General features: G+C 52.2%; 1 non-coding gene across 1 annotated transcript; it reads right to left on the reverse strand.

The window, feature by feature from the left end:
• Positions 1-1,300: 1,300 nt before the first annotated feature.
• Positions 1,301-1,372, reverse strand: TRNAP-AGG. The gene has a single exon. It is a non-coding gene; the product is annotated as a tRNA-Pro (tRNA).
• Between the last annotated feature and the right edge of the window lie 9,748 nt (positions 1,373-11,120).

The following is an 11,120-nucleotide window of genomic DNA, read 5'->3' on the forward strand; positions in this document are numbered from 1 at the left end:
TTCTCAAGTGGTGCGTGTGTCCCCTGGCCATCTCCAGGGGCACCTGCTTCCCCGGGTGGCTACACCTCCTGTCGGAAATGGAGCGTCTCTTTCAAAAACCAGTCTGGTCTTGACTGGACGCCTTATAGTGATTGATTCAAAGTGTTAACAAGGAGCAGGTCAAGGGGTGACTTGGTTACAGTTACAAGAACCTACATGGGGAACAAATACCTGACAACGAGCTCTTCAGTCTAGCAGAGAAAGGTCTGACACGACCCAGAGCCTGGAAGCTGAAGCTAGACTTGGAATCTCTCCTGGGGACCCTCCATGGTGGCCTTCTCTTCACGACTGAAAACCGCGGGGTTCTTCACGCAACTCACGTTCCGGCTCCAGCCAAGGCAGTTGTAGCTTTCCTGGGAGTTCACAGGCTGAGTTAAAGTCCCTGCTCCCCACAGGGAGGGAGCAGGGCAGGGTTAGAGGCCCATTAAGTCTGCTGAGAAATGTTGCTTTCAACATCCAGTTAGTCTCCCTCTCCCCACGCGGCGGCAGGTTTTGATGTAAATGACGCCTTTGGTGCGAGGATATTGACTGGGTTCCAGGTGTCGGGCCAATGCAGGGGAACCCTCCTGTGCCGCTACTGAGCACATTAATACATAGCGTCGGTCTCTGCGTGGCTTGCGGGACATTCAGAAAAGCCGCCAGCGCCCTGTCTTCCTGGATAGAAGTATGTGTCTGGGTTTGGGCGGTGCCACCCAAGCCCACAGCTTTCCTTCCTTCCCCGGTTTAAACAACGTGTCGCTCCCTTTGGGCAGGCGCGATGCTCTGCCCCTCGCCCCTCTGGACGAGATCCCGCTGGGGGCCAACGCTATCTTGTGTTCAGATCCTGGAACATCGGGCCCAAAGCGTCTCTGTTGCTTGTGCCGAATAGACGGAGCCACCTGGCTAGGTCAGAAACAAACGAGCTCTCCCTGGCCACGTGCTGCTCTCCGGGAGGAAAGTTTTACAGCTGATCGGCAAGTGTTTGGTCATGGACCTGACTTTTTTATTGCTGCCCCTTCCCCTCCAGCCAATGGTGCTCGGCCCCCGCCCAGGGCAGGGTGTGGCAAACCCAGTCTCGTGGGCAGCTAGCAGGCGGCGCTGCAGGGTGGGGTTGCAATGGAAAAAGGCGAGTGTTTTAGTCCAGCTTCACCACTTTTCTGTCCTTGGGGAATTGTAGATAAAAAGTCTCACTTACTTTCCATACATTATTTATGTGGGGAAAGTCAGTTTGTTCTGCAAAATCTTCTTCTGTCCCACTGCCGCTATGTGCTGAAAAAAAAATGGGCTCGTCCGGGATTTGAACCCGGGACCTCTCGCACCCTAAGCGAGAATCATACCCCTAGACCAACGAGCCAGCTGAGCAAAACTCTTCTTCCAGATATTTTTAGAGATGAGCCATTGGCTGGGTTGGCACTCAGGGATCATATTACTTTCCACACACATCTGGCAGCAGGATGTTCCTAGACTTTTTCCCCTGGCTCCTAGACACACTTGAGAGAACAATTTATGGCCTTCGCTACACTGGGATTTTCACCCCATTGAAGCTGCCGGGATGGAAAACTCCATTGTAGATGTGATTTGCCTGGCTACAGTTTAGCCCCTTCACAAAACTGGCGATGCTGCGGCTTTGAGCCACTGCAGCTACTGGGGAAAGGTCTCCATCCTCTAAAATCTAGGCTCGAGGCCGGGCCAGTTCCAGAGCAGGTCGCTGTGGAGTGGGGGGACATCTGTGTGAAGGGAAATGTCACTATTGTCTCCTCTCTGCCTTTGCGTTCGTTCTTTAGGCCAAATCTGAGGGCTGGTAAAAGGCCACGCTGGCCCGGAGGAGGAAGGTGCATTTCCAGGGGCTGGTCCCTGGCTCGCAGGCAGTGAGAGCAGCACCAGGTGTGCGCTCCCCTGCCCAGCTCTTTGGGTGCCCGCTGCAGGGGCTGCTCCCCATCCCCCGTGGAGCAGCTGTACCGAGCCCCACAGCACTCAGCAGGTCTCAGGCCGGGGGCTAGTTTTAGGACTGCCCTCCAGGGGGCGCTGCCACTGGGGCTTGAGGAGGCGTTCGGAGGGGTCACTCTGTGTTCTCCTGCCAGCCCCAAAATCTCCCCACACCCCCCAGCATACCCAGCTTGTGGGCCACAACTCCCCCCTGCTCCTGGCCAGAGCGCAGACCCCCAGCACAGCTGCACGGGTCTGTCAAGTTATCAGCCCATGTGCTGCTGGCAGACAGCTCCCGCCTGGCATCCCAACACCCCCTGCTCAGGGTCAGCCCCATTCTCCCCAGCAGGGGCACAGGAAGAGACTTGGCCACGCGTCAGAGTCAGGACTAGAACCCACGTCCCCTATGGCTGCCCTTGGCATGGTACCACCCTGCAGTGCATGGTGCACTAAGGTGGTGCACAGAGGGACCTGTGCAAGTCCTGCACTGTGGTGTAGTGGAATAGGCGCAGGGCTAAGAGCCAGGGGACCTGGGTTCTAATCCAGCTTCTGCCACTTCATCTCCCTAGGTGTAAAATTGCCCCTGCCCTGCTGGGGAGGCTGTGGGCTCTCTGGCCACCAGTGAAATCTCCACCCCTCTGTGTTACCTTGATTGTGCCTTGGCCTGAGCTGTTGGCACTGCCAGCTGCCCTGCTGATGGCACACGACTCCTGTGGATAAGCTACAGCAACCCATTGATCTCTAGGGATCAGTGCTGCACAGAGGCTTTGGGGGGCCTGGAGGAAAACCATGGAGCTCTCAACAAGACGAGTGCTGCATGTCTGTGGGGCAGACAGAACCGTCCCTGGCAGAAGTCCCAGACCACAGAACGAAGTCCCCCAAGAACTAAGGACCATCACAGACCTCACCACCTTCCCTTCTCTACCATAAACACAGAGCAATAGGTCTGTTAAACAAAGGAAACCCTACCAAAACAAGACACTCCCACCACACGTGTCTCCGCCTGGGGAGGGGATGAGGGAACCAGAATGTGACAGACGTGTAGCATGACGCAAGGTGCTCAGACTACACTGGAGATCACACTATTAAAACCCATGTCAATTAATAACAACATTGCTTATAAACCATCTTACAAAGGTCCTAGGTACAACCTGCTTCAGCTGGCGTGTTGCTTTAGGGGTATGAGTCTTGCTCTGGGTATATCCCAGATCAGCCTATTCGCCCCCCCGCCCCCATGTAAGTAGCACATGTCTGTGCATGACATAACCCCGGCCTGCCCTTCCCCACGGATAAAAAGGGAGTGGAAGTAATCATACAGGGAGACCAAAAATATTTTGGCAGCTGCTCCTGGAACGTTGGTGCCCAAACCAGGTCAGATGGGCTAAAACCGCCAGGGCCCAGCGGGCTGAACGTTAGACAGAGCCGGTGACGTGCCGAGGGGGACTGAACATTGCATCGGGGCAGCTGAATATTTACATTAGCTCAGTAGGTTTGTTTCTTCCGTTGTACAGATCAGAGGGAGAATCCGAACTCAGTCGATGGGCGTCTGCGGCGTGTGGTAGCCGTGTCAGCCCCGGGATATTAGCGGGACAAGGCGGGGGAGGGAATAGCTTTTATTGGACCAACGTGCACTGGTGAGAGAGACGAGCGTTCGAGCCCCGCAGAGCTCTGCTGCGGGTCCGGGACTGCGGCGCGTGTGCTTGTGTCACGGAGTGTGGGGGAGTCAGGCCATGCACCCCTCCTCCTGGGACTCACAGTGACTCTCAGCCGGCCAGAAAGACGGAAGGTTGATTGGACAACAGGAACGCAGGCTACAGCCGAGCTTGTGGGCAGAGCCAGGACCCCTCAATCTGGTCCTTCTGGGGGTTCAGGGTGCTTGGATCCCAGCTTGGGATTCCCTGAATTCCACCACCCAGCTCCCAAACCGAAACTGACCAAACCCTCTCTAGCAGGCTCCCTCCTTTGTCCAGCTTCCCGGGCAAAGGTGTCAAGTATCAGAGGGGTAGCCGTGTTAGTCTGGTTCTGTAGAAGCAGCAAAGAATCCTGTGGCACCTTATAGACTAACAGATGTTTTGCAGCATGAGCTTTCGTGGGTGAATACCCACTTCTTCGGATGCAAGCAGTGGAAATTTCCAGGGGCAGGTGTATATATATGTAAGCAGAGTCAGGATGAGATCTACCCTGACATCTGGTGGTACATTATGAGGAGTGGGCAAAGGAATTTTAGGAATGTGCATTTGCATTGGAAAACCCACTCCACTTAGCATAACACACAGCAGCATGGGATGGTTATTTTCACACTGTGGAATCCCCAATTTCTTTGTTATTGGGGCAGGAAGGAAAAAAAGGGGCTGTTACCTCAATTATGTGAATGAGGAACTATGAGACTGCTTTATGACAGAAATGACTCAACCTACATTAAATAGTACTTGCTAGCCAAGGGACATGGGTTCCAAAACCCAGTGAGGGGAGAGAGGGTGGGGACTGGTGTGTGTACCTGATGGTATGGGCCCCTTTTGAGGGCCTGGAACACCAATTGCACTTCCTCCTCTCTCCACTGTTAAAGAGCAGAGCTAATTTTGAATCCTTTAGGAGTCTATCTAGAGGTGGCTGACCTGAATTGGGCCATGTGGCACTGGGGCTCTCCTACTACAAGTTGAAATCACTAAGAGCTGAAGTCACTAAAAGAACTAAGCTTACTGAGCGGAAATCACTGAGTGCTGTGTTAAGTAGTGGGAGAGCCTGAAGATCTATCACCAAGCAGCTGGCAGAGTGGAGCAGTCTGCAGCACGTTGGAGCAGCCCATGGAACAGTGAGCAGTGTGGAGCGGTTTGTGGGGGACGGCTGACGTGGTTCACGGGTCTGCTGGAGGAGCAGCACAGCTGGTGGTGTGGAGCCAGTCCTGGTGAAGGCTGCAGCAGAACTCCACGGAGAAGCGGGCAGTCGGCCCTGGCCCACGTAAGGTGTCCCTTAGCACCCTGTGTGTGCGACCCTCCCCCATTTCCACCTGGGAACTCTGCAGAGAAACTTTTGAACTCTGGGGTGGCACTGACCAGAGACTGAGACTTTGGGGTTGTTGGACTTTGGGGTGATTGGACTTAAGACCCTAAGGACAGTGCCAAAGGTACTTGGAGGGGGGTTTTGCTTCTGGTGTGTTCCTCCTTGATTAAAAGGATGTTGCTACACTCAGACGTAGTGCTTGCGAGGGGGGACGTATTGCCTCCTGGAGGCGCCCGGGGGGGTGGTAGGTAATTGTCCCAGGTCACTGGGTGGGGGCTCGAGCCGGTTTTGCACTGCGTTATTGAAACGGAACCCCTGGATACTGAACCCGGCCCTTGTTGCTGCCAACTCAGAGGGGCAGAAGGGTTACATTTTTGGGGGCTCGTCCGGGATCCCTGGGTCAGTACCCCTCGCAAGCACCTGTTGAGTGTTCCACTGTATTGGGAAACAATTATCTTTATATTTTGAGGGAATTACTGTTTGTATAATGGCTAATATGTCGGGTTTGTTGGGCCCCAGTCCTGCAGCTTCTAGCTCAGGGACGGCAGCTTCAGCCAATGATTGGGCACAAGCACTGGGGCATATATTGGAAAAGATTGTGTTGGCCTATGCTACGTCAAACTCTTGTCGTAAGTTAAGGTTATTTGCTGGGGAAGAGGAGTTTGAACCCTGGTTGGAGCATACCACTGAAATGCTGCGGGAGTGGGCCGTACCTGATGTAGAAAAGCGAAGGTGTCTAATAGAGAGCCTTAGTGGCCCAGCATTAGATGTACTTCGTACCCTGAAGCTCATTGACCCTAAGGTCAGTGTGAAGGACTGCCTAGAGGCCCTTGATCATACCTTTGGGAGCGTAGAGAGCCCTGAAGACAGTTACTGTAAATTCCTTGATTCCCGACAGGAAAGGGGTGAGAAAATTTCAGCCTATATACAGAGGCTGGAGAGACTACTTCAGAGAGCTGTTATGAGGGGAGCAGTGACTGCTGAGCAGATGGATCAGACCAGACTGGCTCAAGTTGTAAGAGGGACTCAGTATCAGAACCCGATTCTACTTCATCTCCGACTAAGAGAACGGCAGGATCATCCCCCAAGTTACTCCCAGCTGATAAAGGAGGTCAGGGAAGAGGAAGAAAGGCGGGCTGCCAGCGAGTGTTGGGAAGCCCAAACATTGGAACCAGCCAGCACAACGCCACTGCAAATGGCCAGTGTACTGATGGTGAGCACCACAGAGGAACTTGCTCAACAAATGCAGGTCCTGACGGAACGGATAGCTGAGCTGCAAAGCACCATTGACCGAGCTAAGATTTCCAGGAATAAGGAGCCTCAGACTGTGACAATGGAGAAGTCAATATCTAGAGCCACTATCGCACCCCGGCGAAGGGGGAAAGGACAATTCTTTTGCTACCGGTGTGGTCAGGATGGGCACAGTGCTGCTAACTGCCATAAGGAAGAGAACCCCTCCTTAGTATATGAAAAGCTGAGGATCAGTTGGGAGAGACCCAGTAGCTGTCAGAAGGTCTGGGAACGGAGACCACCTAGGCCTACAGGATTTGAAGATTCCCCCAGAAGAGACCGTCCAGCTGGGATCCCTGCAGGACTGATAGGGCCTCGAGCAGAGGTCATGGTGAGGATTGAAGGGGCGGAGTGTAAAGCCGTGCTTGACACTGGATCTCAAGTGACTATTATATTTCAGTCATTCTACCAACAGATGCTTAGGCACCTGCCTATACAGCCACTGACTGGCATTGGTCTGTGTGGCCTCAGCATGGATGAATACCCCTATCAAGGGTATGTCATAGTGCACCTTGAATTCCCAGAGGAGGTTGCTGGGGTAAGGGAAGAGGTAGACACAGCTGCCTTAATATGCCCTGACCCTAAAGGGACCTCTGATGTGTCTGTGCTGATAGGGACCAACTCCAGTCTCTTCAAGGTGCTCGCGGATTACTGCAGGCGACGGGCTGGAGACCAGTATCTGAGTACCCTGATGATCCATACGCTTTGTGCTGAAGCCTATAGGAAGATTGAGAGTGCTAAAAAGGAGACATCTGAGCTACCAATTGGGGCACTGAAGTACATGGGCACAACCCCCTTAGTAGTACCTGCAAGGACAGAGCAAGAGGTGCTTGTCATGAGTACCAGGCTGAAAGGCAGTAAAGGGGCATTAGCAATGATAGAGCAGCCAGTTGAAGGAGAGCTCCCGGAAGGAGTGCTGGTCCCCAGTGGAGTCATAACCCTACCTGCTGAAGCCCAGGAAAAGGTGACTATACTGATTGCTAATGAAACAAGTCGAGATGTTGTTGTGAAGCAAGGACAAAAGATAGCAGACCTCTTCGAGCCTGAATCAATTGTGAAACCCCAGTGCGAGACTCAAGTTCCAACAATAGACCCAGCAAAGTTTGACTTTGGAGATTCACCATTGTCGGAGGAGTGGAAAGATCGCCTGAGGAGGAAACTTTGTGAAAGGCCCAAGGTGTTCTCACTGCATGAGTGGGATGTGGGATGTGCAAAGGAGTAGAGCACAACATCAGACTACATGACTCGACCTTTCAGAGAGAGATCTAGGAGGCTTGCTCTCTCCGAGATGGAAGATGTGCGACAACATCTTCAAGAGCTGGCTGCAAATGGCATCATTACAGAGTCCCGCAGCTCATACGCCTCACCCATTGTGGTGGTCCGTAAAAAGAATGGGAAAATCCGGATGTGTATTGACTACCGCACCTAAACCGCCGTACTGTGGTTGACCAGTACACAATGCCTCGAGTCCAAGATGCTTTAGACTGTTTGCTGGGAAGCCAGTGGTTCTCTGTGTTGGATCTTCGGAGTGGATACTACCAGATCCCTCTGGGTGAAGAAGATAAGGAAAAGACAGCCTTCATCTGCCCATTAGGGTTTTATCAGTTCGAACGCATGCCCCAGGGGATTTCTGGAGCACCTGCCACATTTCAGCGTCTTATGGAGAAAGTTGTGGAGACATGAATTTACTGCAAGTGTTAGTTTATTTGGATGACTTGATTGTGTTTGGAAGAACTTTGGAAGAGCATGAAGAAAGACTTCTTAAAGTGCTTGATAGGTTGGAGGATTATGGTTTGAAGCTTTCAATTGACAAATGCCAGTTCTGCAGGACCTCGGTGAAGTATGTGGGCCACATCGTGTCCCAAGAGGGTGTGAGTACTGATCCTGATAAAATAGAAGCACTCACTACATGGCCACGTCCAAGCAACTACAGAGAACTCAAGACTTTCCTTGGGTTTAGTGGCTACTACCGTAGATTTGTGAAAAACTATGCTGCAATTGTAAAACCCCTCAATGATCTTACCAGGGGATATCAGTCCAGCAAGAACAAATCTAAGACCAAGAATAAAGGGCCTTCTGTGCACAGACGCTATGGCCCCTTGAACCCTTTGGGCCACGGTGGAGTGAGAGATGTGAAAGGGCTTTTCGAGAAATCATTACTTGCCTAACTCATGCCCCTGTCCTAGTCTTTGCTGACCCAAGCAAGCCATTCATCCTGCATACTGATGCCAGTTTGGAGGGTCTGGGAGCAGTACTGTACCAGGAGGTGGAAGGCACGCGTAAACCTGTAGCCTTTGCCAGCCGAGGACTGTCTGATAGTGAAACACGCTATCCCACTCACAAGCTGGAGTTCTTGGCCTTGAAATGGGCCATCACTGAGAAATTTCGAGACTACTTGTATGGTGCTCAGTTCCAGGTGTGGACAGACAACAACCCACTGACTTATGTATTAACAAGTGCTAAACTGGATGCTACAGGGCAAAGATGGGTGGCCGCTTTGGCTAGCTATGACTTCAGCATTCAATACCGATCAGGAGAAGCAATGTAGATGCAGATGCATTGTCCAGGCGTCCACAAGCACCAGGAGTTGCTGTGATACCCACGGATGGAGTGAGAGCTATTTGCAGCGTGAGTCGCAGAGAGCCGGAGGCCCATGAGAGCCTTCATGGATGCGTTGCTGAAGCTCTGGGCCTGCCCCCTGAATGCGTGCCTTCTGCTTCGTGAACTATATTGCTTTGGACCAATCTCCCTTGCCCGTGCTCAATGCGGCTGACTGGCAGGAAGCCCAGCTGCAAGATATTGACATTCGTGATACACTACTTGCCAAAAGGGAGGGCGAGGCCCAGCTGCGGTTGTCCCACCTACCCCAGAGGGCAAACTACTATTGAGAGAATGGACCAAGCTAAAACTGATTCAGGGAGTGCTACACCGCGTGATCACAGATCCTCTACAAAGGCAACGGAACCAACTAGTGCTGCCGAAAGAGTACAGAGGCCTGGCCATGAGGGCCCTGCATGATGACTTTGGACATTTAGGGATGGAGAGGACCCTGGAACTTACCCGCAGTAGGTTCTATTGGCCCCGGATGGCTGAAGATGTTCGCAGAAAATGTGAGACCTGCGCTCGATGTGTTCAAAGGAAAACTCTGCCCACGAGGGCTGCATATCTGAAGAACATCACCAGCAATAAACCTCTGGAGCTGGTATGCATTGATTTCTTGTCTTTAGAAGTGGACAAGAGGAATATTGGGAACATTCTAGTAGTGACCGACCATTACACGCGATATGCGCAGGCATATCCCACACGTGATCAGAAGGCCACCACTGTCGCTCGAGTACTATGGGAAAAATATTTCTCAGTTTATGGATTCCCAGCCCGGATACACTCGGATCAGGGACGAGACTTTGAGAGTCACCTTCTGAAGGAGGTGCTGAGGATAGCAGGAATTAAAAGTCGAGGACAACGCCTTATCACCCGCAGGGTGACCCTCAGCCAGAGAGGTTCAACCGAACCCTGTTAGATATGTTAGGGACTTTGCGGCCAGAGCAGAAGGCAACCTGGAGCCAACATGTTGCATTTCTGGTGCACGCCTACAACGCCACCAAGAACGATGCTACGGGAGTCACCCCATATCTCTTGATGTTTGGGCGAGAACCAAGATTACCCATAGACCTGTGCTTTGGTGTATCAGAGGATGGCGATAGCTATGAAACCCATCAGCAATATGTATCCCGACTACGAGAAAAGCTGCGGGATGCTTACCACTTAGCTACATCTGCAGCTTGGAAGAATGCAGACCGCAACAAACATCGATATGATTCTAGAGTACGTCTGCAAGAGCTCCAGCCAGGGGACAGAGTCCTGCTGCGAAATTTGGGTATTGCTGGCAAACACAAGATAGCTGACAGATGGAAGGCAATACCTTACTTGGTGATGGAAAAGCTAGGAGACCTGCCGGTCTACAAGATCAAACCTGAAGAGGGTCCAGGGCAGACAAAGACCGTGCATAGAAACCTTTTGCTCCCGGTGGGGGAATTGGTAGGCAGCCCTTATGAGATGGACCACAACAGGGCAATTGGGCAGAACGAAGGTGCTGTACCAAAGCCACCTCCCAACGTGGACAGCCGGCCTCCTGCAGCTAACCTACCCCTACTCAGCACATCTGAGAGTGAGTCTGAGGAGGAAGACACAACCATGGTGTATCCTAGGATGAAGACAAGATTGCAGTCTCGATCAGCTGAATCAAAAGAGACTACCTCCTCTTCCGCCCTAAACCCTATGGCAGAAGTATTTAGGCCCATTCCTGACACTCCTGAGCCACTGGTGGAACCCCCGTGTAATGACTTACACAGATTATTGGACAGTGGCGACATACAGATGGAAGATGTCCCAAGCACCTTCGATCCTCCACGGTTAGAACTAGAAATGCAGGGGCCTATGCCAGTATCCGAGGGGAACTCACAGGAAACCTCCCCATCTGTCACTCAAGAGGATGTCCCCCCTACCACAGCAACAGAGATTCTCCATAGGCGAGACAGAGTAATAAGACCAGTGAAACGGCTAACTTACGATGCACCTGGGGTGATTAGTGAGGAGCCAATACATTTAGCACACAGGTTTGTGAAAGCTAAAGTGGGCTATCTGAGGCCCTTTGGAGGGGACCAGTAAGTTGGTATAGTAGGGAATGTGATTTGTCGGGACGACAAATTCTTGGCTGGGGGGAGGGTGTAAGCAGAGTCAGGATGAGATCTACCCTGACATCTGGTGGTACATTATGAGGAGTGGGCAAAGGAATTTTAGGAATGTGCATTTGCATTGGAAAACCCACTCCACTTAGCATAACACACAGCAGCATGGGATGGTTATTTTCACACTGTGGAATCCCC

The sequence above is a fragment of the Mauremys reevesii genome, linkage group 1 (genome assembly GCF_016161935.1).
Source record: "Mauremys reevesii isolate NIE-2019 linkage group 1, ASM1616193v1, whole genome shotgun sequence".
NCBI lineage: Eukaryota > Metazoa > Chordata > Testudines > Geoemydidae > Mauremys > Mauremys reevesii.